This window comes from Phacochoerus africanus, chromosome 15 (assembly GCF_016906955.1).
Source record: "Phacochoerus africanus isolate WHEZ1 chromosome 15, ROS_Pafr_v1, whole genome shotgun sequence".
In the NCBI taxonomy this organism is placed as follows: domain Eukaryota; kingdom Metazoa; phylum Chordata; class Mammalia; order Artiodactyla; family Suidae; genus Phacochoerus; species Phacochoerus africanus.
In genome coordinates this window covers 97,270,504-97,293,209 of record NC_062558.1, presented here as the reverse complement: position 1 = coordinate 97,293,209, position 22,706 = coordinate 97,270,504, and the positions used below count along the sequence as shown (strand labels likewise).

The window sequence follows — 22,706 nt, the reverse complement described above, 5'->3', positions numbered from 1 at the left end:
GTCCAAAATGTTTATTTGCCCCTTCATTTGCTCCAAAGAACCAAAAACTTGTTCTGGTTTTGTGACCTTGTGTACTTTCAAAATAAAATCATGAAAGCAGTAAAAAAAAAAAAAAAAAAAAAAACCAGCACACTGTAAATACTGGGAAATTTAACTTGATGATAACCATCAAAAACTTAGGGAAATTATAATAGTAAGCAAGGAAACTAGACATATTTCCCTTTACATTCAGAAAACAACAAAGACAATATGAAAAGCAGTGTTAAATATTTTCATAGTAACTTGAGGCAGTGAATGAAAATATGAAAAGCCAATCATTAAGATTTTAAAGGAAGAGGTAAAATTATTGTTAGTCAAAGATACTATACTGTTTGCATAGGAAAAAAACAGTAAAAATTTACAACCAAGTAAAGATCTTATGAAAGTTATAGGATGCTGGAAATAAGAAAACATGTATTAATCAAAAATATTTCCATATATCAACAAACCAAGGAAAATGCAAAAGAATAAAAGGCACTGTTAGAAAATACCAACCAAAAATGGTTCATTTTTTTCTAGAAGTGTTGCAAAAATGTAGTTTACAAAACCTTTCCTGAATAATAAAATATATCCTGAACAAAGATCATGTAGGCTGTATTTATAGATAGGATGGCTCCATATCCTAAGGCTGTTGATATTACTAAATTTATTCGATAAACATAAAATTGTTTCAGTATATTCAACAAATTTTTACTTTTTTAAAATTTTAGACAATTTTTCTCAACTTCTTAGAGCTAAGTAAATGTCCAAAAATCATCAAAATAATTTTTCAAAATTGCAAGGAAGAATAATGCACCACCAGCTATTGAGACATATTTTTAAAATTATAATATCAAAATTTATTATAAGTAAGCCAGTGAGCTGTTGGGGACAGTATAGATACATAAAATAGAAAACCCAGTGTTAGGTTCAACTATATGGGAGGCTTTGTGTACTGTACAAGGTATGTTAAAAATCAGTGGAGAAAATATGGGAGATCAACCTGCTAGGTATCACTAATCTTCACCAACATCCAGTTCTCTTTCTCTGTTAGTCATATCAAAGCTTGTTATTTCTCTGCATTTTTGATTTTGAGGAAGGCCATGCCAATGGGTTATGGCCAAAGAAATATAAAGTTAACTGGTCTAAAGTAGTGAAAAGTCCATGGAAAACTCTCCCATTCCTCTCTTCCACTGCTGCGACAGTCATGAATGAGACTCTGAGTCCTTGTATGAAAAATCTCTACCTTGAAGAATTGCATGAAATCACGGAAACCTTTATGTGAATGGGAAATTAAAATGTTAATTATGAACTCAGAGATTGAGGAATTATAACAGAGCCTATTCTGCTAATACAAAAATACATATTATTCAAATAACCAATTATATTTAGGGTTAAAATAAAAGAGATTGATAAATACATACACATATATACATGTGTAAATTTGAGGGACAGAAAATAGTCTGGGGAGGATATGGGGCTGATATTGAGAGCAAGATAGGCTCAGTGAAAGCCTGTGATCTAGGTGATGGAGATTTTAAGAAAACTAATACCTACAGTTTGGGAATAGTTACATTAGAGAACATTTCCTTTATTTCCCACAAGACATCAGCAAAATTTCTCAGGTTCACAAGTGATTTGGCAAGTTATCTCAGAAAGGGCTAAACGTTATATGGGTGCCAAAATAGTAAATACAAAAGCAGAACAGTTGAAGCAAGAGTCTTATCTGAAACAGTAAGATATTTGAAATGCACTAGAAATTTACAAAAATCTTGATTCCTTAGGCCATGCTAACAAGAGTTATGGGAGAAATTTTGAATAATTTTTCCTAGATTTTGAAGGACAGTAAAATTGCACCTGATAAGTTACTGAAATAAGACAACTAAGAAATTGGTTGTGTCTTTAATTGATCAATTTTGTAGCAACATAGTGACCTGGTCAAAAACATTGCAGTTCTGTTGCAATCATTGGTTGAGGGGAAAAGGGAGATAGCGAATGTAGCCAAAGCATCGTTTGTTTTCATTTGCTGGTTGAGCTGAACTTAGTTTCATCTTGGCAGTTATCCTGAGCCCACTGTCTGTGCAAAGCAAATATTCTAATGTGAGAGTCAGGAATTCATAGTATAGTATTATTTTATCAGCTTATTTACAGGTAATGGTATCTTGTTATCAATAACCTGCAAGCTTATACCTACCATTTCCTCCTTAGATATGTGTTTCAGTCTTATTCAAAATTTTATTATTTCCCAATTTCTTTGAACTCATACATACTTATATTTCTACAGGACAAAAGTTATCAGAAGGATTTTTCAGGAAATAAATTGAATAACTTTCATATCCAGTAATTTTTCAAAAGTTTCACTTGAAAATAATCCTGAGTCCAAAGGATTGCCTAAATTAAAAAAAAAAAAATCAAGAGAGAGTTCCTATTGTGGCACAGTGGGTTAAGAATTTGACTGCAGTGGTTTGGGTCACTGCAGAGGTGATGGTTCCATCCCCTGCAAGGTGCAGTGTGTTAAAGGATCCAGCATTTCTGCAGCTGCAGCATAGGTAGCTTGTATAGCTCGGATTCAGTCCCTGGCCAGAGAACTGCTTGAAAATGTTGTTTTGGATTAGGAGTTTTTGGAAAAACAGATTAATCAATCTTTGAAGTAACATTTACAATGGTTAAGGGAAACCACTTGGATTATCTGGTTTTAGCCTTCAATTTGTTAAAAAAAAAAAAAAAGGTAACAGAGCATTTATTTAATTACATTTACTCATTTTTCAGCATGGTCATGTGATTTTCAAAAGTGACAACTCCCATAGGCATAGAGACATTTCATTGCCATACACTGAGATATCAGTATGAAATAAACACTTCCTCTTTAACTACTTTCACTAGAGAAAAACTTATATTGATCAACGTCTATCAAGTTTCTTTGACTTACTTGGTATGTACTCTTTGCATTGATGAATGAAACATTAAAGACTCACACCTGTGAGTATATAGGATTATTTTCTCCTTTCCGTTCTTTCATGACTTGGTTTTTAAAATGTGACTCATCTTACAAATATGTGTCATGGGTTTTCCATTCAAATGCATTCACAATTGCAGACAACCCCTATCTGAACACACTGGAGATCTTAAATAATTGCTTAACTCCAGTCTCTGCCTATGACAAAAAAGAAGTTAGTTTTGCTGATTGACTTATTCCACTGAGTTTTGATTTTTATACCAAAAAAGGCAGATCCATGGTAAAGCAAAAATATGGTTTTCATGAGCAATGCATTAGTAAGTTTCTTTTTTTAATTTTGGTAATATATTTAAAAACCTGTTTCTATCCCAGTTTTAAAAAATGGCCAGGTAACATTCCTATCTCCAATTGAAAAAATATCCATTTGCTTTTATTTAAGAATCAAGCATAAAGATCACTCTATTTTAAGTAAACATAATGCCGAAGTTTATTTCTAGATTATATTGCACCAAAAACTTTGAACTAAATTTACATGAGTTTGTATCTATTATCTGTGGTCTATACCTTTAATTAATTATATTTTCACATTTACAAAATTCCAAATTTATGTACTTTTTTCCCAACATTTACCCTCTAATAATTTCATCATTACTAATCAACAATGTTCTGTGACCTGATTATCTATCTATTTTACATTTATCTCTTTACTTACAAAAATATTAAAGTTAATTTAATAGATATGTGGCTAAAAAGCAAACTTAGTTGGAATATATACATCTATTTATTTCGTTAATCCATAGACCTCTTTTCTTTTTTTATTGTTTGAAGGAACAAGTTGTCTTAGGGCAACAATTGCAGAAGTTATTTTGATAGTCACTCAGTGCATGTACATAAATGTTCTATAAGATCAAATGTCTCACTTCCCTCATCTGACGTGTTTCTCAGATGAGTCAACTGTAGCATAATGATAGGGAGTATGGATTTAGGAGTCAGATTGCTAACTTTGAATGCTGGATCTACCACTTATTATGTCTGTATCCTAAATTGAATCACCCAATTGTCTGAACTCTAGTTTCTTCTTATGTAATTATTATTAGGTAGAGTATTTGTCCTCTTTGCTGAGTTAAGAAATAAGAATGCCTCCAAAAGGATTTTTTAATAGTATTACTTTATGACAAGAAAATTTAGCAGTGAAGCACTTTAAAGTGACCATTCCAGAGACAAAAAATTATATTTTCCTATTTGTGTAGTCTTTTCCAAGTATTGTACCAATGTGCAATTAAAAAAAAAAAGAAAGGTGTGAGTCTACAAACTTGTAGATTAAATGTATGGACTATATATATATATCTCAAAATGTTCAGCTCTTCAATAAAATTATTTAATTAGGGACCATGACATAATTTTTAAAACTGTAAATAGTCACAAGATATTTCAGTTTTAAAAATCTATTAAGTTGAAATGGATATAAATTAGTCAAAAAATACAGTTTGAGGACTAATAGGTAGAAGTCTCTTTTTCAAAATGAAGATGAAATAAAGAGCCACAAGACAAAACAAATATTTAAATGGCATTCAAACTAGTTGAGGAGATGAGACACATTAAAATAAATAGTAATAAAAAGCAGCAAGTATTTACCAAACTAATGGTGGAAAGAAAGAAAGAAATCTAGCCATGGCATCCATACATTTTAAACATAGGCCTTTACTCTATTTTTATTATGTATAATTATATTTTTATTAATTAACTGATTCTCAAAAGACTTACTAAAACTCGCGGGCTTTATTCTGTTGTCTTTAAGAGGACATAGAGAGAGATGGACGTGGATTCACATTCTAGCTCAACTACTTAGAGCTGCGTTTTTCAGGTAAAGTAGCTTAATGTGGCTTATCCCTTTTGTAAGAAAGTGTAGTAATATAAAGCTTAGTGCTGATTAGATAAATATTGTATAAATATTGTATGGCCTGTTGTAGCAGTTCAGTAAATTCTCATTCACAGTGTGCCAGACACTGTGCTGAGCCATCATGATATCCCATATAATACTATGAGGGTAGAGAAGAAACAAGAGTTTTTGCCATACTTGCCTCGACCTCTCCCTCTCATTCTCTAGGGACAGTCTTCTTGCATGCCCTACACCAATAAGGTTCTTCAACTAGTTGGACTAGCTGAGCATAGGAAGCCATTGTCTAATTATTATATAGATTTTATCTGGACCTTTTATTGGAGTTCTATTTTTAAGGATCATTTCATTTGCTTTTATAGCTTTCCTTAATGGTCACAACAAGGAACTTTTGATTTACCACTGCACTGTGCATATATGAGTGTTCTAAAATGCAGTTCAAATGCAGAGCGTTATTTAAGTGTTCTCTTGTGCAGTAATGTACAGGCATTAGGAAGAAGGTAGCCTCAGAGATGCTACTCAGTAAGTCGCTTTTACATGAACGAGAAAAATAAAAATTTAAAACTCTCTGCTCCAAATATTATTAAATTCATTTTTCAAAGTTGAACAAAATAGCTCAGACCACTGCATCAAACTTAAAAAATAAATTAATGTAAACATTCAAAAAGTTAGTGAAATAAATGCAATATCCAACCAAATGGCCAAATGTATGACTATTATTTTTGTTTTACTCAATTGCTCTTCATAATTTAAAAAGCTACTGCATTCCAAAACACATGTTCTGGTAATATCAGAGGTGTTTACAGATTATGAAATATTCTGTGTCACAATTTAAATTTCTACTTGTTCTAATATTAATCTTTCATTTATATCCTGGGTAGCCTTCTGCATACTATAACGGATTTGTTTCTTACCCTCTAGGATCCCAACAATCACTAAGTCCTGTCATTTCTGGTTCCTACATAATTCTCTAGATCATTAATTGTTTTCCTTTTCAACTCCTGCACCCTAGTCCACTTTTTAATATTTTTCACCTGGATTAATGCAGATGATTGCTAATTATCAGGGCTCTGGTAGAGTTGTGACTAAGTTTGCCAAATTTGTCTTTCATTTGTTTCAACAATGCTTACATTCCAAGCAAGGGATACCTGTTAAATGTTTAACTGTAAAGTATATTTTTACCATTATTTATGTAGTTTCAGTAGGACTGATTTCACTATAGAAATGAAGGGATAAAAATAAGGTGATAAAAGTAATACCTAACACATATTGAATGTTTTAAGATTTACAAATATCGTTTTGTTTAATCCAAACCACAACCCTCTCAGGTAAACATTATTACTATCTCTGGTTCACATAAAAGAAAATTATAATTCAAGGTCACACAATTAAGTGATAAAACTCTTTTATTTTTTGTTCTCCAGAGAGATCTTCTAACATAATAATTAAGAGAATGGGTTTAGAGCCATCCAGACCTGTGTTTAAAGACCTCTGTGCTCCACCATTTAGCACAGAGATTGCCACTGATATAAATACTTGGTAAGTGTCCAAGAAATAAACAAGCAGATATATAAAACAAAAATGAATTTATTATTATTGTTCTTGTAAGAAAAAAACAGATTTTTTTTTCAACACCGGCTACATTCCTGGATAAGGGAAGTTGGCTGATACATGAAGGCTAGATATATAGGGATACATGGTGGATGGATGAATAAATGAGTTTCTTAATAAACATTGGTCTATGACCTCAGTCCTTTCAATGTAACACATTAAATGTCATCTGGGTGCTTTTAAGTATTGATTTCAGAAAGGTACAAAGTCATTGCAGATAAAATATGTAAACATGAACACTTAATCCCTACTATCAGAAATCAGCTAGTGATTTTTCTTCTTTAAATATAAAACAGTCCAAATTGTTATTTATTCCCCTTTATTGCTATTTCTTCTCTCTAGTCATCTTTGTAGAAAACCTGTTTTCCTTTCACTTATGCACATTTCCATCAAATACAATTTTAACAGATTCGTTATATTTATTTTTGAAATTTCCCTCAAATTTCTTTCTTACTCCCACAATATAGATTGAATTGGATTTACATGTTTTAATTATATAATTGAAATGTGCAGAATTGCAGTGTTGCTGGAAATGCTAAGGGGATTCAAAGTGAGTGAATGTCTTGAGATGCTTGCTGTGTTGGTGTTTGTGTCTGTGCCTAAGGGACTTGATCTTAGAGATTTTTCCAGTTTTCATTTGTTTGGTGTGAGATAGGCGTGAACTATTAACCTAAAGAATGTGAAATAATCCATTGGCAAGTCAGGAAAAATACAAAACTTGAGGATATGAAAATTTCCTATGCTTTTCTATATTTTCAGATTACAAACATTCAGTCTTCTGTAAAATCAAGGCCAGAGCTTGGGACTTATGCTTGCCCATTGGGGAAGAGTATTTTCTCCAAAAACATGGATTCCATTTTCCTTTTTGTGTCATAACAATTTTAAAGTTTTAATGGTATATTTTTAAAATATCTTATTAATGTATTTTTTAAGCTCTGATGGGATATTTTTAGAATAAAATAAATTAATTAACTTTTACTTTCTAAATTGACTTTGAGGTACTGGTAGGACTACCTATGTATTTTTAAATGAATTTTTAAATGAAAGTAAATAATATTTAATAATAATTTATTCATTGGAAGCACAGTGGAAAGAAATAGGGGAGTAAGAAATGACAATTGGAATTTAGTTTTTGTTTATGAAACATAAAGTTTAAGGAATTTTTAAACATGTCATACTAGTTTCATATGGTATATTCCCATACAAGAAATACTTCTAATTGTCTTTGATTTCATTACTAAAGTTTATTACAAAAGTTATAATACTTATTTTTCAAGACTTTAGAGAATTTTCTTGGTATCTGATATTTAAATACTAAAATTATTAAAATGGAAATTTCAAAATGTAATGATAAAATTGACTATCTAGGGGCATGGAAAACTTCTTATTGATGAGGATTTTTTTTTTTTAATTTTATGACCACACCTGTAGCATATGGATGTTCCTGGGCCAGAGATTGAATCCCAGCCACAGCTGCAACCTACGTGGCAGCTGCAGCAGTGCTGGATCTTTTAACCCACTGCATCAGACTAAGGATCAAACCTATACCTCCACAGTGATCTGAGATGCTGCAGTCAGATTCTTTTTTTTTTTTTGTCTTTTTGCTATTTCTTGGGCCGTTCCCGCGGCATATGGAGGTTCCCAGGCTAGGGGTCGAATCGGAGCTGTAGCCACAGGCCTACGCCAGAGCCACAGCAACGTGGGATCCGAGCCGCGTCTGCGACCTACACCACAGCTCACGGCAACGCCGGATCGTTAACCCACTGAGCAAGGGCAGGGATCAAACCCACAACCTCATGGTTCCTAGTCGGATTCGTTAACCACTGCGCCACGACGGGAACTCCTGCAGTCAGATGCTTAATGCACTGTGCCACAGCAGGAACTCTGAGGATTTTATTTAAAAGACCATACTCCAAGGTAATAAATTAACTTTTAGATAGTCATGGTCTTAAAATGTTATTTAGAAAGTGATATAAATAATAATAGATTGAGAATAATACGTTTAGAATGAATTTTCCAGGAAAGTCTTCCTACTTAGGAAGCAATTTATTCATTTTCCTGAGAGATTGATATAAATTACACACCAGTAATTTAATACGCTTTTCAGTTTCTATGAAGGTGCCTTTTGGGTATGGGACATAAGATATTGGTATAGAGAAGAAAGGTACAAATGAAAAATATTATTTGAAATGTAATCTCTGCTATGGTAGGGAAGGCCTTGAATATCAAAGAAGTTTTCTAATTATTTCTAATAATGTCACAAGGGTGGGGAACAGGAGAAGATACAAAGTAAGAAAATTAATCTCAGCAGCATTTTTAATTTGGGAGGAGTAGAAGGCAGTCTTTCACTATGATGTAGGTAACTCTGCATGTGTGAGTATATTTTTAATAGAAAGCCACTATATTTATCACACTTAACTACTCAGTTATTCACTTATTTTTTATATGCTTTGAGTCATGCTTGCCTTCAGGCTGCAGAGCACATGGAGTGGGTGTTATCTGGAAAAGTTTAAGGAGTCAGTGAGTTTTATATGTGTTATGATTCTTTATCATAAGCCAACTGTTGAACCAAGCACCAAGGGAAAATGCCACTTGATACATAAAATACATAAAAGCACGCTTCAATAGACATTCATGTTAAATAGCCATGGAATTAAGCAACAAAATATAACATGTTGCCTGTTTGAAACTTGTATTTCTTACCTCTTACATTTTGTTTGTTTTCCCAATTCCACCTGTTTTTGCTCATAATTGAGTCACAGCAATGCTATCTGTTTTAGTTTCTTAGAGCTTCTATAACAAAGTGCCACAGATTGGGTGTTTTAAACAAGAGAAATTTATTTTTTCACAGTTTTGTTGTTAGAAATCCAAGAACCAGGTGCTGGCATGGTTGGTTTCATTCTGAAGCTTCTCTCCTTGGCTTTTAGATGGCCATCTTCTTGCTATATCTTCATATGATTTTGCTCTGTGCAGATGCATTGTCTGTTCTAATCTTTTCTTATTAGAACTCCAATCTTTGGATTAGAGTCCACCCATACTAACTCATTTTATTTGAATTACTCCTTTAAATACTTTATCTCCAAATTCTGTGGCAGGACCTCAACATATAAATTTGGATGGTGGCAGGCAATATTCAGCTTATAACTTTAATTTTCTAGTTTTCACTCATTTGAATCAGTTTGTTTCCCTTATATGATTGAACTCACTGATGTAGTATCAAATTGTTATCAATAAATTCAAGATAGTCTGCTTCTAACGGGGAAAGAATGATCTACAAAGCCACAGACTTAATTATAATTTTTTTTTCTCACACATTGGCCCCATTTTCATTGTATTTTTACTAACTCCTTATGGAATTAGGGCAGAAACTATTTTTTAATTAGGATTTTGGGAAATTGAATAGCCTCTTTTTGTTATTCTTGCTGTGGATATGAAGCAATTTGTAGATCAAATCTCTTGGATTGTTCTTTGTTTAAAGACCATCCTTGTGAACAATACCAGTCACCAGGTGATAAAGATACTCAAGTACCTATAAAGGGGTCCACATGGAGAGTAACTGAGGACTAACCTCCTTGGTTACAGATCGAACCTGCATCCTCATGGATACTAGTCAGATTCTTAACATGCTGGGCCACCACAGAAACTCCTATTTTCCCTTGTTTATTATTTTTCCTTAGTTTTGAATAACTAAACTTTTATAGAAAGATTTTGTATTATATAACCTTTTTTAGACAATAACAATTCCCTAAGTGTGTATTTCAACCCATTAGCATTATTATTATTTTGCATTTCCACAGAATACGTTAACTTATACATTCTTAAAAATATCATACAGTCTGTTATTGGTATGTTTATCAATGAGGAAATTCTGAGTAAATCAGAGAGATGGAGCCAGATGAGGGTGGTGGAATGAAATATGACACAGAGAATAAGGAGATGTGTGTGGCAGAGAAAGGAAAGGAAGATCCACAGAAGAGCATATGGGAAAACAGATATTTGGATAAGGAGAGGGGAACAGGGAGATGAGCAGGTCAAACATTGTCAAAATTGAGAATACTGGATCAAAGCCTCCTGCCACTGTGTTTAAATAACCAAAAACGAACCCTTATAAAAATGTACATATTATCTGGAATTTTTTTAAAAATGTAACTTTCCCAGGGGAGTCTTTGTAATATAGATCTCATCCTTATTGTATAAAAAGAGGCAAGAAAATGATTACTTTGATTTTAATTTTTTTAAATTTTGTCTACTTTTAAGAGAGACAGAGAGAATTCTGAGTAATCTTTCTGTGATATGAATGATCCTTTACAAATGACAGCAGGGATACTAAGGTGCTCACATCATCCAGATGAACAGCCAGTTGCCTCATAGTTGAGTCTCCTCATTTTATGTACTTCTCCTAATTGATACTTGGATATTTGCCAATCTTAGGCAGTGCCATTATTAATTTCCTGCCAGGGTTCCAGCCAAGATCATCAGTAATGGTGTACCTCACACTGATGAGCTCTTAAAATATGACAGATGTACTTCCACTCAGACCCCTGTATCTCCCGTTGAGTGTGTACAAGCTGAACTGAATGCAGGGGATGAGAGTCAGCCCTAAGAATGAGTCCATATTATCATACGGTTGAGGGAATTTTTTTTTTCATTTATTTATTTACCATTCATTCAAGTTTGCCTAGCATGAACTAAGTCTAGGGATCGACAGAAGCCATATAGTACTAATTAAGGTAACATAATTCTTTTATTTCCAATATTTTCTACCTGGGTTATATCAGACTGAAGAGTCCTATAAAAGAGTTACAATAACAGCTTGAGTTCCTCTTTCAGCTTGACATATTGGATAAATGTTTTTCCCAGAACAATTGGGTTTCATTGACTCTTGTATTCTTAGGGATAGAGTAACACACTTGTATTATTTATAACTAAGGACAATGACTTGTTTGAGAGACACTGCCGCTCATAAAAAAAGGTCTTTCTTGGCTGGTAGCTTGTGAGATACATTTTGAAACACATTTTTTTCTATATAAAATAGTAGTTCAGATAAAATCATATGTCAGTTTCTCAATCTTTCAGCTTTTATATGAAAATTTATACATCTCAGCTCCTTTCCTCTATATTCATTTGATTCACATGGTGTTGTGCAAGAGACTTCCAGCATAGGGCAATTTAATGTGAAGCTTGCAGGCTAAGACGTCATTTTCTTCTTTGAGAACATTTCCTTGTGCCTCATTTTTTTCCTATAAAATAGAATTGCTTTTCATACAACTTCCCAACTCATACTGATACTGAATAAATAACTAAGAAATATCTTAGGAGTTCCCGTCATGGCGCAGTGGTTAACGAATCCGACTAGGAACCATGAGGTTGCGGGTTCGGTCCCTGCCCTTGCTCGGTGGGTTGGGGATCCGGCTTTGCGTGAGCTGTGGTGTAGATTGCAGACGCGGCTCGGATCCCGCGTTGCTGTGGCTCTGGCGTAGGCCAGAGGCTACAGCTCCGATTGGACCCGTAGCCTGGGAACCTCCATATGCCTCGGGAACGGCCCAAAGAAATAGCAAAAAAAAAAAAAAAAAAAAAAAAGGAATATCTTAAAGTTCTTTTTTCCCTTCTTCATTAGAAGAAGACATACTCAAAAGGCTAGACTCTGTTTTGGCTGACTTTCAGTGTTACAATGATTATGTGTTCTTTAAAGTTATAATTTAGATTTTTTTTTTCTTCACTTGGCTCAATATTCTAAGTTCTCTTATTAGTATTTGAATAATAAAAGTCCTACTTGGCTTTTATTTTTCTGTTTTTATAAAGCCCTCAGGTTGTTTTGGCGAATATCACACATTTTTTAAACAAAAGAAAACCTGTCTTATCATTCACAAAGTCAGGATGGGAGGGAAAATTTTATATGGCTGGCCAGACTATCTCACTGAGTCCGATTTCACAATCCATTAACACTCTGAACAGAGAAATTAATTTGAACATCTGTCATATTCTAGAAAAAGGTACAAACTATTAGGAAATCTTATTCAGTTGACCTCTTAGAAAGGACAGAAGAGTTCACATTTATTAATAAATAAGGTGGAGGGATTTTTTTTTTTATTTAAGTATTCCTCAAGAATTTAAAGTTTCCTCATTGCCCTTGATGCAGTACTAGAACAAATCTCAGAAAGCAGTATGGCTACACAGACAGCTTGCTAATGAACTCAAAGAAAAGTAAGAATATGCACAAAATGTGAAATGGGATTCAGGTAACTAGAAGGAAAGTCAAAGAGGTCTAGAGTTGTAAAATTACTGTTAGGAATGCTAACAAACAAATAATTACCCTTGTGTATATTGTCAAAGACTGCCAATTAAGTATACTAAGCAAACAAAAATAACAAATGGGCAGGGATAGAGTAGCTGCTCCTTCTGGTATCATTATTCAATGATATTCAAGTTGAAAGTAAATTATCAACTCCTGCTCCTCCCTGCCTCCTTTCGCCTCCTCCTCTTCCTTCTCATTCTCCTTCTCTTCTCCTCCTCTGTTTTACTTTCCCTTTTCATTACCTGTTCTCCTGTCTCTCTTTCACATTACCTTTTTCAAAATGAAAAAAGGATCTTATGGTGAGAAATCAGAATTTAGGATTCTTATGTCAGAAACAAGCATAGGATCCAGTTTGAGAAGCTGTGAGGTTGCAAAGAGAAGACATTGTCAATATGTATGTATTGATTAGGAATAATAACACTGATATTCTACTGCTACTGTTATGGTCACTGCTGGTATCTACAATAACTGCTTATGGACACTTTGTCATTTAGAAATTAAGTGGATTTTTATGAGCGTGCACAACAGCTAAGTCTCAGAACCATAATGTTAAAGCAAAACTGTTCTATTTTAAAGCCCAAATGTAACCTCTACAATATATCACATTACAAACAGATGGAAAAAATTGTTTGCGGAGGGAAGTTGTTACTTGTTCATTTTGAAATCTAGAAATACTTTAAATTTTGTACTAACTTTGGAGTGTCTTTATTGAAGAACCTGAAATTCTAATAAAAAGAGATGTTTCAGGGGAATTTATGGTTCAAAATTTGAAATTTTGTGACTAAGACCATTTCTCACCCTTAAAGAAAAGGCAAAGCTTGAGGCAGGTTTTGTGATGCACATGAACCCTACAGCAGTCTCTTCTATATGTCTCACTTTTATTTCCTTGCTTATCCTTTCTGGAAGGACCACACTCTTAGCAAGATTTGCCACTAACTATTGGGCATAAGAAGGACAGAACAACTTTCCTTAGTACCCACCATATGATCCATACCTGGGGAAAAGGAATTCTCTCATCTCATTAATGACTTATGTGGAGAAATCAGTGGCACAACATGAGAGAATATTGAATTAATAAATCAGGATACTCAAATATCTTTAAGAGTTGACTTATGGACAAAATATATCAAGTTGAATATAACCCTAGTACACTGTTGGTGGGATTGTAAATTGGTGCAACCACTGTGAAAAGCAATATGGAGAATCCTCAGAAAACTAAACATAGAACTACCATTTGATCCAGCAATCCCACTCCTGGGCATCTATCCAGAGAAAACCACGACTCGCAAAGACACATGTACTCCAATGTTCATTGCATTACTATTTACAATAGCCAAGACATGGAAACAACCTAAATGTCCATTGACAGAGGAGTGGATCCAGAAGAGGTGGTACATATACACAATGGAATATTACTCAGCCATCAAAAGGAACGAAATACCAGCATTTTTAGCAACATAGATGGACCTAGAAACGATCATGCTAAGTGAAGTCAGCCATACAATGAGACACCAACATCAAATGCTTTCACTGACATGTGGAATCTGAAAAAAGGACAGACGGAACTTCTTTGCAGAACAGATGTGACTCACAGACGTTAAAAAACTTATGGTCTCCAGAGGAGACAGTTTGAGGGGTGGGGGGATGTGCCTGGGCTGTGGGATGGAAATCCTGTGAAATTAGATTGTTATGATCATTATACAACTACAGATATGATAAATTCATTTGAGTAATAAAAAAATGAAAATAAATAAATAAAAAGATTGAATATAAACAAAAATAAATGTAAAATTCTTCATTTGTGTCTAGACAAGTGACTGTAAAAAACAGAAAATAAGGTGACATGGCTAAGCAGGTGCTTGCATGACAACTTAGAAGTTTTATATGATATAAAAATCAGTGTATATAAGCACTGAAAGAGCACAGGCTCTTGAGTCAACAAAGATAGATTCATTCAGACTGTGAGGCTTGAACTATTTCGCCTGATCTTTCTGAATTTTATTCCCTTTTTTTTTTTTGCACAGTAGATTTAACTACAGTAATTTCATAAAGAGATCATCTATTATAAAAGTATAAAGCTCTTCATAGAGTAGCCATTAAATAAAAAATCTGACTACCCTGCCTCTTTATAAAATCAATTAAGCTTATGCAAAGTGAGCCTGCATAAAAATAACTAAATGATAAGTACAAGGGTAGTCATAACCCTGCTTTATCTAGCAGGCTAGAACAAGCTGGAATGACTTTAACAGGGCTTGATCTAGCTGATAAGACTCTTAATATCATGCTACACAGGAAGTAGGGGGAAAATGAATATTTTTAGAAGAATGGAAATGTTGTGCATTTAGTGAAATTCAGTTCAAACCTCTTGTTGTACAGGATATGATAATTGAGACTTGATCTTTTTTTTTTTTCCGTAAAGAAAAAATTTGCCCCAGGCTGTGTTTTTATTCAAACTGGGAACTCATTTTGAAGGCTTAGTCGGTATTTCAGAAATACGTGTTAGACAATGGTTGGTGATAGATGGGATTGACCTGGTAAAATGCTATGACCAGTCATCATAACGTCATGGCACTGGGGAGGAATCAGAATGCAAGTATATCCTAGAGGACCAAACCATTGGCCTTTGTCTTGTCAAACTTTAGTTGCAAGTCTACCTATCTCTTTCTCTCTCATGGAATACAAACAATTATCTTTAAATCCTTTCATGGAAAAGAGCAAAAGTGATGAAACCTTGACAAAGCCCAGATGGATCACAGAAGGAATGCCACTGATGTGCATATTGTTAGAAGAGACAGGGGCATGTTTTAGTTGATCAATCCTAGGCCTATAGATAAGTTACTGTGCTGCATTTTCTGTCTGCTCTAAGATTGGACAGAGTAAGATGACAGAAAACAGTCCATTGGACAGAAAAAAGCAAAAATGAACCAAAAAACCCTCCCTGTGAAAAAGCATTCCGTACATGCTAAAAATTTACCTATCAAAAATATTTGCACTTCCACTTTAGTCAGTTAGCCCTAAACTTCAATATACAAGAGAACTGGAAAGGGAATTTCCATGACAAAAAAAAACAAAAATGAATGAAGTATTTTGATGTTGCCAGTAAAATATATGTTTTTATATTTTAAAAGTGTGCTTTTAATGAAAATAAGCATCTTAATATGAAAAGCTGGACCTCATCTGATAGGCAATTTGGCTCATTTCAATTAGGAGACATGTTCTCATATTGACAGGAATTAGAGCATGAGATGAACTACAGAGGCTGTGTTCATCTGAAGCAAAAAGTACTCTCAAATACAATAGATGATCAATAGGTTAGCTCTATACCTATTGGTACAGAAAAGAGGGCATTGCTCAACTTTATCCCCCCCCATAAGACTCAATTTACAAATAATATTTTAATGGATATAAAGGCATTGAGCTTCCTAATAACAAATAGTAAGCATCTACTTTAGATTCTCCTAATATTTTCTCTTCCATCTAATTTATATTTCCTCCATTCTATTTAATAAATTATTGTAGTTTAGTGTTTAGGTCCAGGCTTTCCTTCCAATGCTTTCTTTCCATGGATTTTAACCTTAGCAAACTGAATGTTTATTAATTACAAACCATAATTCACAGCAGGTTATTACAAGGATAATATGGAAGGTAATTTCCTTTGGGTCTTTTTTTTTTTAAACATGACCAATATCTCCAATATGATATAAACCACAGAATTTTATGGGATTCTTGTTCTAAAATATTGTAATCAGTGAAATATTGTTAATAGTTTCTGGGAAATTTTGTATTTCTCATTAAATGAAAATGCAGTCTCTTTACATCCTTCAGTTTTCTCTCCTGGGAATTTTATTGTGCTATTACTGACAATCAAAACAAGGTTTATGTTAACAATAATAGTTTGAATGATAGTTACTACAACATACAATAATTCTTCTAGGCAAATTGTTTTGGTTTTTTTTTTCAACTATCTTAAAAAATCTATACCTGGGAGGGAAGTTTGCTCCTGCAAAATAAGCTTTGGAATCAGAAAGTGTTCAGTTGCTGGTTTCTTCTCAGAGTTAACAGTTTTTTATAACCTTTTAAGAAATTATTTTTATTTAATTTTTCATGTCAAAAATGAGAATTTCAGATAAAATTTTTGCTTAGGCAAAAGAAATGTACATATGCACAAGTAGACACATATAGAGGGATTTATAGCTACAGATTTAGCATAAATATTTGTCTTTCTTTAGGAACCAGAAGTATCTGGGCAAATCTGATGTGTAGTTAGGGTGGGTTTCCTATGGCTTTCAATTAACTGAAGTAGTTTTTCCTGAGTATGTAAGTACCTGTGTACTGAATATGTTTGCCTGAACACTCAGTCACTGCAGGCTGGTAAGAGCAGCATAGTATCTGTGGCCTAGAGAATCCATGCCTGAAACTTATGAAGAATGCAGTTACCTGTGCAACCTGAAGGACATATTTTTGTGCTGCTTTTTCTGGGAGATACTGCACATCTTTGTGTATCTCCACTTCATAGTCTAGCAACTGGAATATACCAAGTGTTCAGTAAGCATTTGTTATGTTAGTTAACTACTGAGTTAGAGTTCATTAAATTAACTGAGTGACCCTAGTGACTGCCTTCACACTTTAAATGTTTCAGATGCTTTCTCAGCATGACTGGAATACGGTCCAAGGAACTGAGCCTCTGCTGAGTACAATAGTAAGTAGTGATTTACAGTCTTTAAATGTTGTCTCTGGGAGAAAAGTATGAGCTACTGTAGAAAAAGTATTGAGATATTATCTATTGGTCTATTCTAGTGGAGCTTGCCTGGAGTCAACATGGCTGAAACCAGATAGTTTACACTCCACTCTTTCAGGGGGTCTCCATGAGCATCAGTATCTGTATATTGTGAGATTTTTAATGTCTTCTGTCCTCACTGAAAGTTAAAAAGCCAATGAAGTGTAACTTAATGTAAGCTGTAACCTATTTTGGCTTGAGTATGATCTAGAAAGTTCATGGTTGTGTGTGACTCCAGGGCAATTCAAACAACATGATGCTTAAGGTCCAAAGCAGAGATTAATAATCAGGGTGGCAGTGAGGCTTTGAGGTTAGATGTGAAGGTGATCTTAGAGGGCAACAAAACTACTAAATGTTTATCAAAGAATCTAACGTAAATGGTAATGTATTTTATCTTCATGTAAATCAGGCTGTGAACTAGGAATCAAGGCCATCTGTCTAATTAGCCTTTCTTTCCTTTCTCTAAAAGACAAGTCTGTGTTTTTTGCTCAATGATGAAGGCAGTGCTACTGTTCAGTTCAAAGAAGTCTTGCTATGGAGTAGATTTTATGTTGTGCCATGATGCTCAGTGTGTTCAAATAGTTGATTCAGCAATTCTTCCAACACTGGCTTCTTCCCACCTTAAATGAAGATTCCTTTATAGAAAAGTTAATTATTAGTATAAGTGGAGAGAAAATGACTTTATTGTTATAGTTTAGTAATTGTGAGGATATAATTCAAACCCTACTCAGACTTCTTGGAAATAAGAAAGATATAAGCAGAAAAACTTTAGCAAGATTCTTGGTGTGGTTCCTGTAACAATTTTGTTTCTATCAGGTCAAAAATACTGACAGTTACTTCCCTGCTGTATTGTACTCTTAGAATCAATTTATATTTTACTGGAAGAGTAGAAATATTTAGATTGTAAACAAATAATAAAATAAATTATAAGATTTGAACTATATCAAATATGAAAAATAACTTAATTATTACAATAAAACATGAAAAATACCAGTCAGTTACCTCAATGGTCAATAAATAGTGGCAAAAATAAATGTATTAGCAACAATAAATAATGACCATTGCAGGATATTGGGTACAATTAATATATTATGGTTTATCAAATGCCCTAATACAAATATGTTTGAAAAAAAGTCATTCATTGTGGGGTTTGGGGAAGAGAGGGATAAGGTAATGAGACAGTGTATGTGATATTTAAAAATTTCAGAAGGTGTCTTTCACTAGACAGAAATTATAGGGAAGACATTTTTGGCTGAATATTTAATGGATTTGGAAAAAAAAAAAAAAAGAACCTGGTATTATCCTGTGTTGGCTAGATTTAAAAGGCCACTTCCCTTCAAATCATCAGTAGCATAGCACACACTGACTTTCCTCAGCAATACTTATTTGTAGGGCTGTATTGACACAGGCTGAAGTATTTTGATACAACAGAAATGAGTCTGCCCAGAGGTGTTTAAGGAGCCATCACTAGGCTATGGAATGCTTTCTAAGGTAGTGTTAATATGCTGCCAGGAAAACCAGTTTCAGGATACAGTCCAGGATTTTCTATAAAACCTGTTTTCTCACACTTGCTGTTCTTTGATGTTTGTTTTCGGTAAGCATGAAAACATGAGCTGATACTAAGTTATTTGGACATTTTATCTACATAGGTATATCATTCACAAAAACATGTGGAAGTTTAATAGAGGAAAATGGTTTTTTTTCTGTAATTCTAAGCTATAACTAATTTGAGGTCTTCCTCTTGTAAATGTAACCTAGCTTTCCCTAAACTTTAGTACTTGTGAGATTAAACAATGTCACAATAATAGGAATAATCTAAACTTCATTATCTTCTTTCCACATATCTTTTCATAGTTCTCTACTTTCGCTTGAGATACAAAGTAAAAATCATCATTACTTATGGAAAATACATTTATTAGGATGGCACCCTCGTAACTTCAGCCAGGTCTACTGGGAAATTCCTCACGTATTATAGCAGATGGACATCTTTAGTTACAGGATACTAAATATTTTTTCAGAATAATGTATATTCCTTTTAAAAAAATTTTTTTTCTATGGCCACACCTATGGCATATGGAAGTTCCCAGGCCAAAGATTAAATCCAAGCCACAGCTGTAACCCATGCCACAAGTACAGCAACACCAGATTTTTTAACTCACACCTCTGTAGCAACTCGCGCCACTTCAGTCAGATTCTTAACCCACTGTGCCACAGTGGGAGCTCTGCAATATTTTCTTGCCACTGAAAACTGTATGTCCAACATGTATCACTGCCATTCCTCCTGGACTTTGAGGTACAGTTTGCATCCAGTGAAAACTACCCTTTTTAATAACACAAATCTATGAGTGCTGACAAACATTTGGAGCTGTAACCATCCCCACAATCAAGATCCAGAATATCCCATTACTCCAAAGAGTTGCTTAATGCCTCTGTCCCTGCCCTCAGTTCCTGACAACTACTGCTCTATCTGTTTAATATCGCCTTTTTCTTCAGAGCACCATATAGATGGAATCATTAAGCATACATCTTCCTATCTTTGGCTTCTTCAACTTAGCATAATGCTTTTGAATTATACATGTTTTGTTGATTATATCAGTTTCATTTATTCTTTCATTAATTATTTTTTTCTGAATAGAATTTCATAACCATATTTATTGACCCATTTGCAAGTTGATGGACATTTGTTTGTTTTCCAACATAAGTCTTTGTGTAAACATATATTTTTACTGTTCTTAAGTAAATAGCTAGCAGTGGAATTTCTGAGTTGTATAGTAAGTATCTTAATAAGAAACTGTCCAATTATTTTCCAAATTGGCTTAAATACTTTGTACTAAAGCAATATATGAGAGTTCTAGGGTGTTCCAGATCCTTTCCAGTATTTGGCATTGTGAGCTAGATTTTGTTGTGTGTTGTTTTGTTTGAGTTTGTTTTATTCTAATAGATATTTTTGGTAACTAATGGTGATTTGAATCCACATTTCGTTAATAACTAATGATTTTGAGCATATTTTTTGTTGTTGTCTGTTGCTTCTCCTTTTTGGTGAAATGCCTAAGCACATATTTTTTTCGTGTAATTATGTATCTGTATATTTGTGTACGTGTGTTATTTATTAATGCATATATTTTATGGACATTAAATCCTTTACTAGATAGGTATTTTAAAGATATATTATTTTCATTTTTGTCTTTTTCCTTTTCTTAACACTATTATTTGAAGTGTAAATTTCAAAATTTTAAATTAATATCAGTTTATCAGAACTTATCATTTTTAATGGTTTGTGAATTTTATTTAATTCAAAGGCACACAATTTTTTCTATATTTTCTGATAAAAGGTATAGGTTTTACATTTATTCTTTGATATTCTTATTTTTCCATGACATATTACATAAATAGTTCATGTATTTTAAAATTTGACTCATTCCACATTATTTTTTTACATATCACAGTATATATTTTTATTTACTAAATTTATCTTTTAATGTGAAATTATAAATTCATAGGAAGCTGCAAACATTTTTGTACAGATACCTTTCATTTACGATGGTAACATCTTCCATAACTGTAATATAATATTAAAAACAGAAAACTGACATGAAGCTTATTTGTATTTCACCAACTTTACATAAATTTATTTGTGTGTGTGTACAGACATAGGGCAGTTTGATTGCATGTGTATGTATTTGATGCTGTTTGCTTGGAGATGCAAGAACTAGACTCAAAGTACTAGGGGCTTTTCTCCAGGTTTCCTATCTAGACTATCCAGAGCCAGTCAGACTGTTGCTTAATCTACTCTGGTGTTATTAACAGATGAGGAATATTTAATAATGATCAAAACAAAAATAACATCGATAAAACACAGAGAGGAAAAAATATTACCCTCTGTCTCAGGGTTAATCAAGGCAAAATCCTAAGCCTCTTTAACTTCAGTCATATGGTTTCTCTTTATGGTCTCCCTGGTATTGATCATACAGTTCTAACACATATCAACAACTTTCAGTTGTGAATTTCATCTGTTTCAGTTATGTTAAACAGAATTTAATTTCATTGGTAAAAATAGAAATGTTATTAATGAGCTAAAAGGGCACCTAAAGAAATACCAATAAATTCAGTGACTTTTAAAACATCTGCTCAAGATTCTGGTTCCTTGGTATCTACAGTGAACTCAGAAAGAAACTAGATACTTACCATAAGCTTATAAATAGAATGTGAAAAAATTAACATTTTAAAAATGTTTCCACTATTTTAGTTTGGATTATTCTATTTTTTTTATAATGTGTGCTTATAAGTAACATTTTTTTTCAATGAATATATAAAGAACAGAGAAGGTAATCATGCATCTGCCCCTAAAATAGTTCTTTTCCCAAAACCAATTTTTATAACTAAAGTATAGTTGACTTACAATATTGTGTAATTTCTGCTATACAGAAAAGTGATTCAGTTATACATACATGTGTGTATTCATATATATATATATATATATTCTTTTTAATATTCTATTCCATTATGGTTTATTACAGAAGATTGGCTCTAGTTCCCTGTGCTATACAGGAGGACCTTGTTTTTATCCATTCTATATATAGAAGATTGCATTTTCTAATCCCAAATTCCCACTCCATCCCTCCCCTCATACTCCCCCTCTCCCTTGGTCTATTCTCTATGTCTGTGAGTCTATTTTTGTTTCATAGATAGGTTCATTTGTATCAAATTTTATGATGCACATAAAAGTGATATATGGTGTTTGTCTTTTTCTGATTTACTTCACTTAGTATGATAATCTCTAGTTCCATCCATTGTGCTGAAAATGGGATTAATTTATTCTTTTTATGGCTGAGTAGTATTCCACTGCATATACCTACTATATCTTCTTAATCCATTCATCTGTCAGTGGACTTTAGGTAGTTTCCATGTCTTGGCTATTGTGAATAGTGCTGCTATGAACACAGAGGTGTGCTATCTTTTTGAATAACAGTTTTATCTAGAGATACGTCCAAGGGTAGGACTGCAGGATCATATGGTAGTTCTACTTTTAGTTTATTGAAGACCTATCATACCGTTTTCCATAATGCCTGCATTAACTTACACTCCCACCAACACCAACAGCATAGAAGGGCTTCCTTTTTTCACACCCCCTCTAGAATTTGTTATTTGTAAG

At 33.4% G+C, this 22,706-nt stretch overlaps 1 long non-coding RNA gene across 1 annotated transcript in view; it reads left to right on the top strand.

The window, feature by feature from the left end:
- LOC125116835 (uncharacterized) overlaps positions 1-17,483 on the top strand; it is a 417,115-nt gene extending 399,632 nt beyond the window's left edge. The window contains exon 4 of the long non-coding RNA XR_007132435.1: positions 17,417-17,483. This is a non-coding gene — a long non-coding RNA (uncharacterized LOC125116835). The remainder of the gene's footprint in view (positions 1-17,416) is intronic.
- The last annotated feature ends 5,223 nt before the right edge of the window (positions 17,484-22,706 follow it).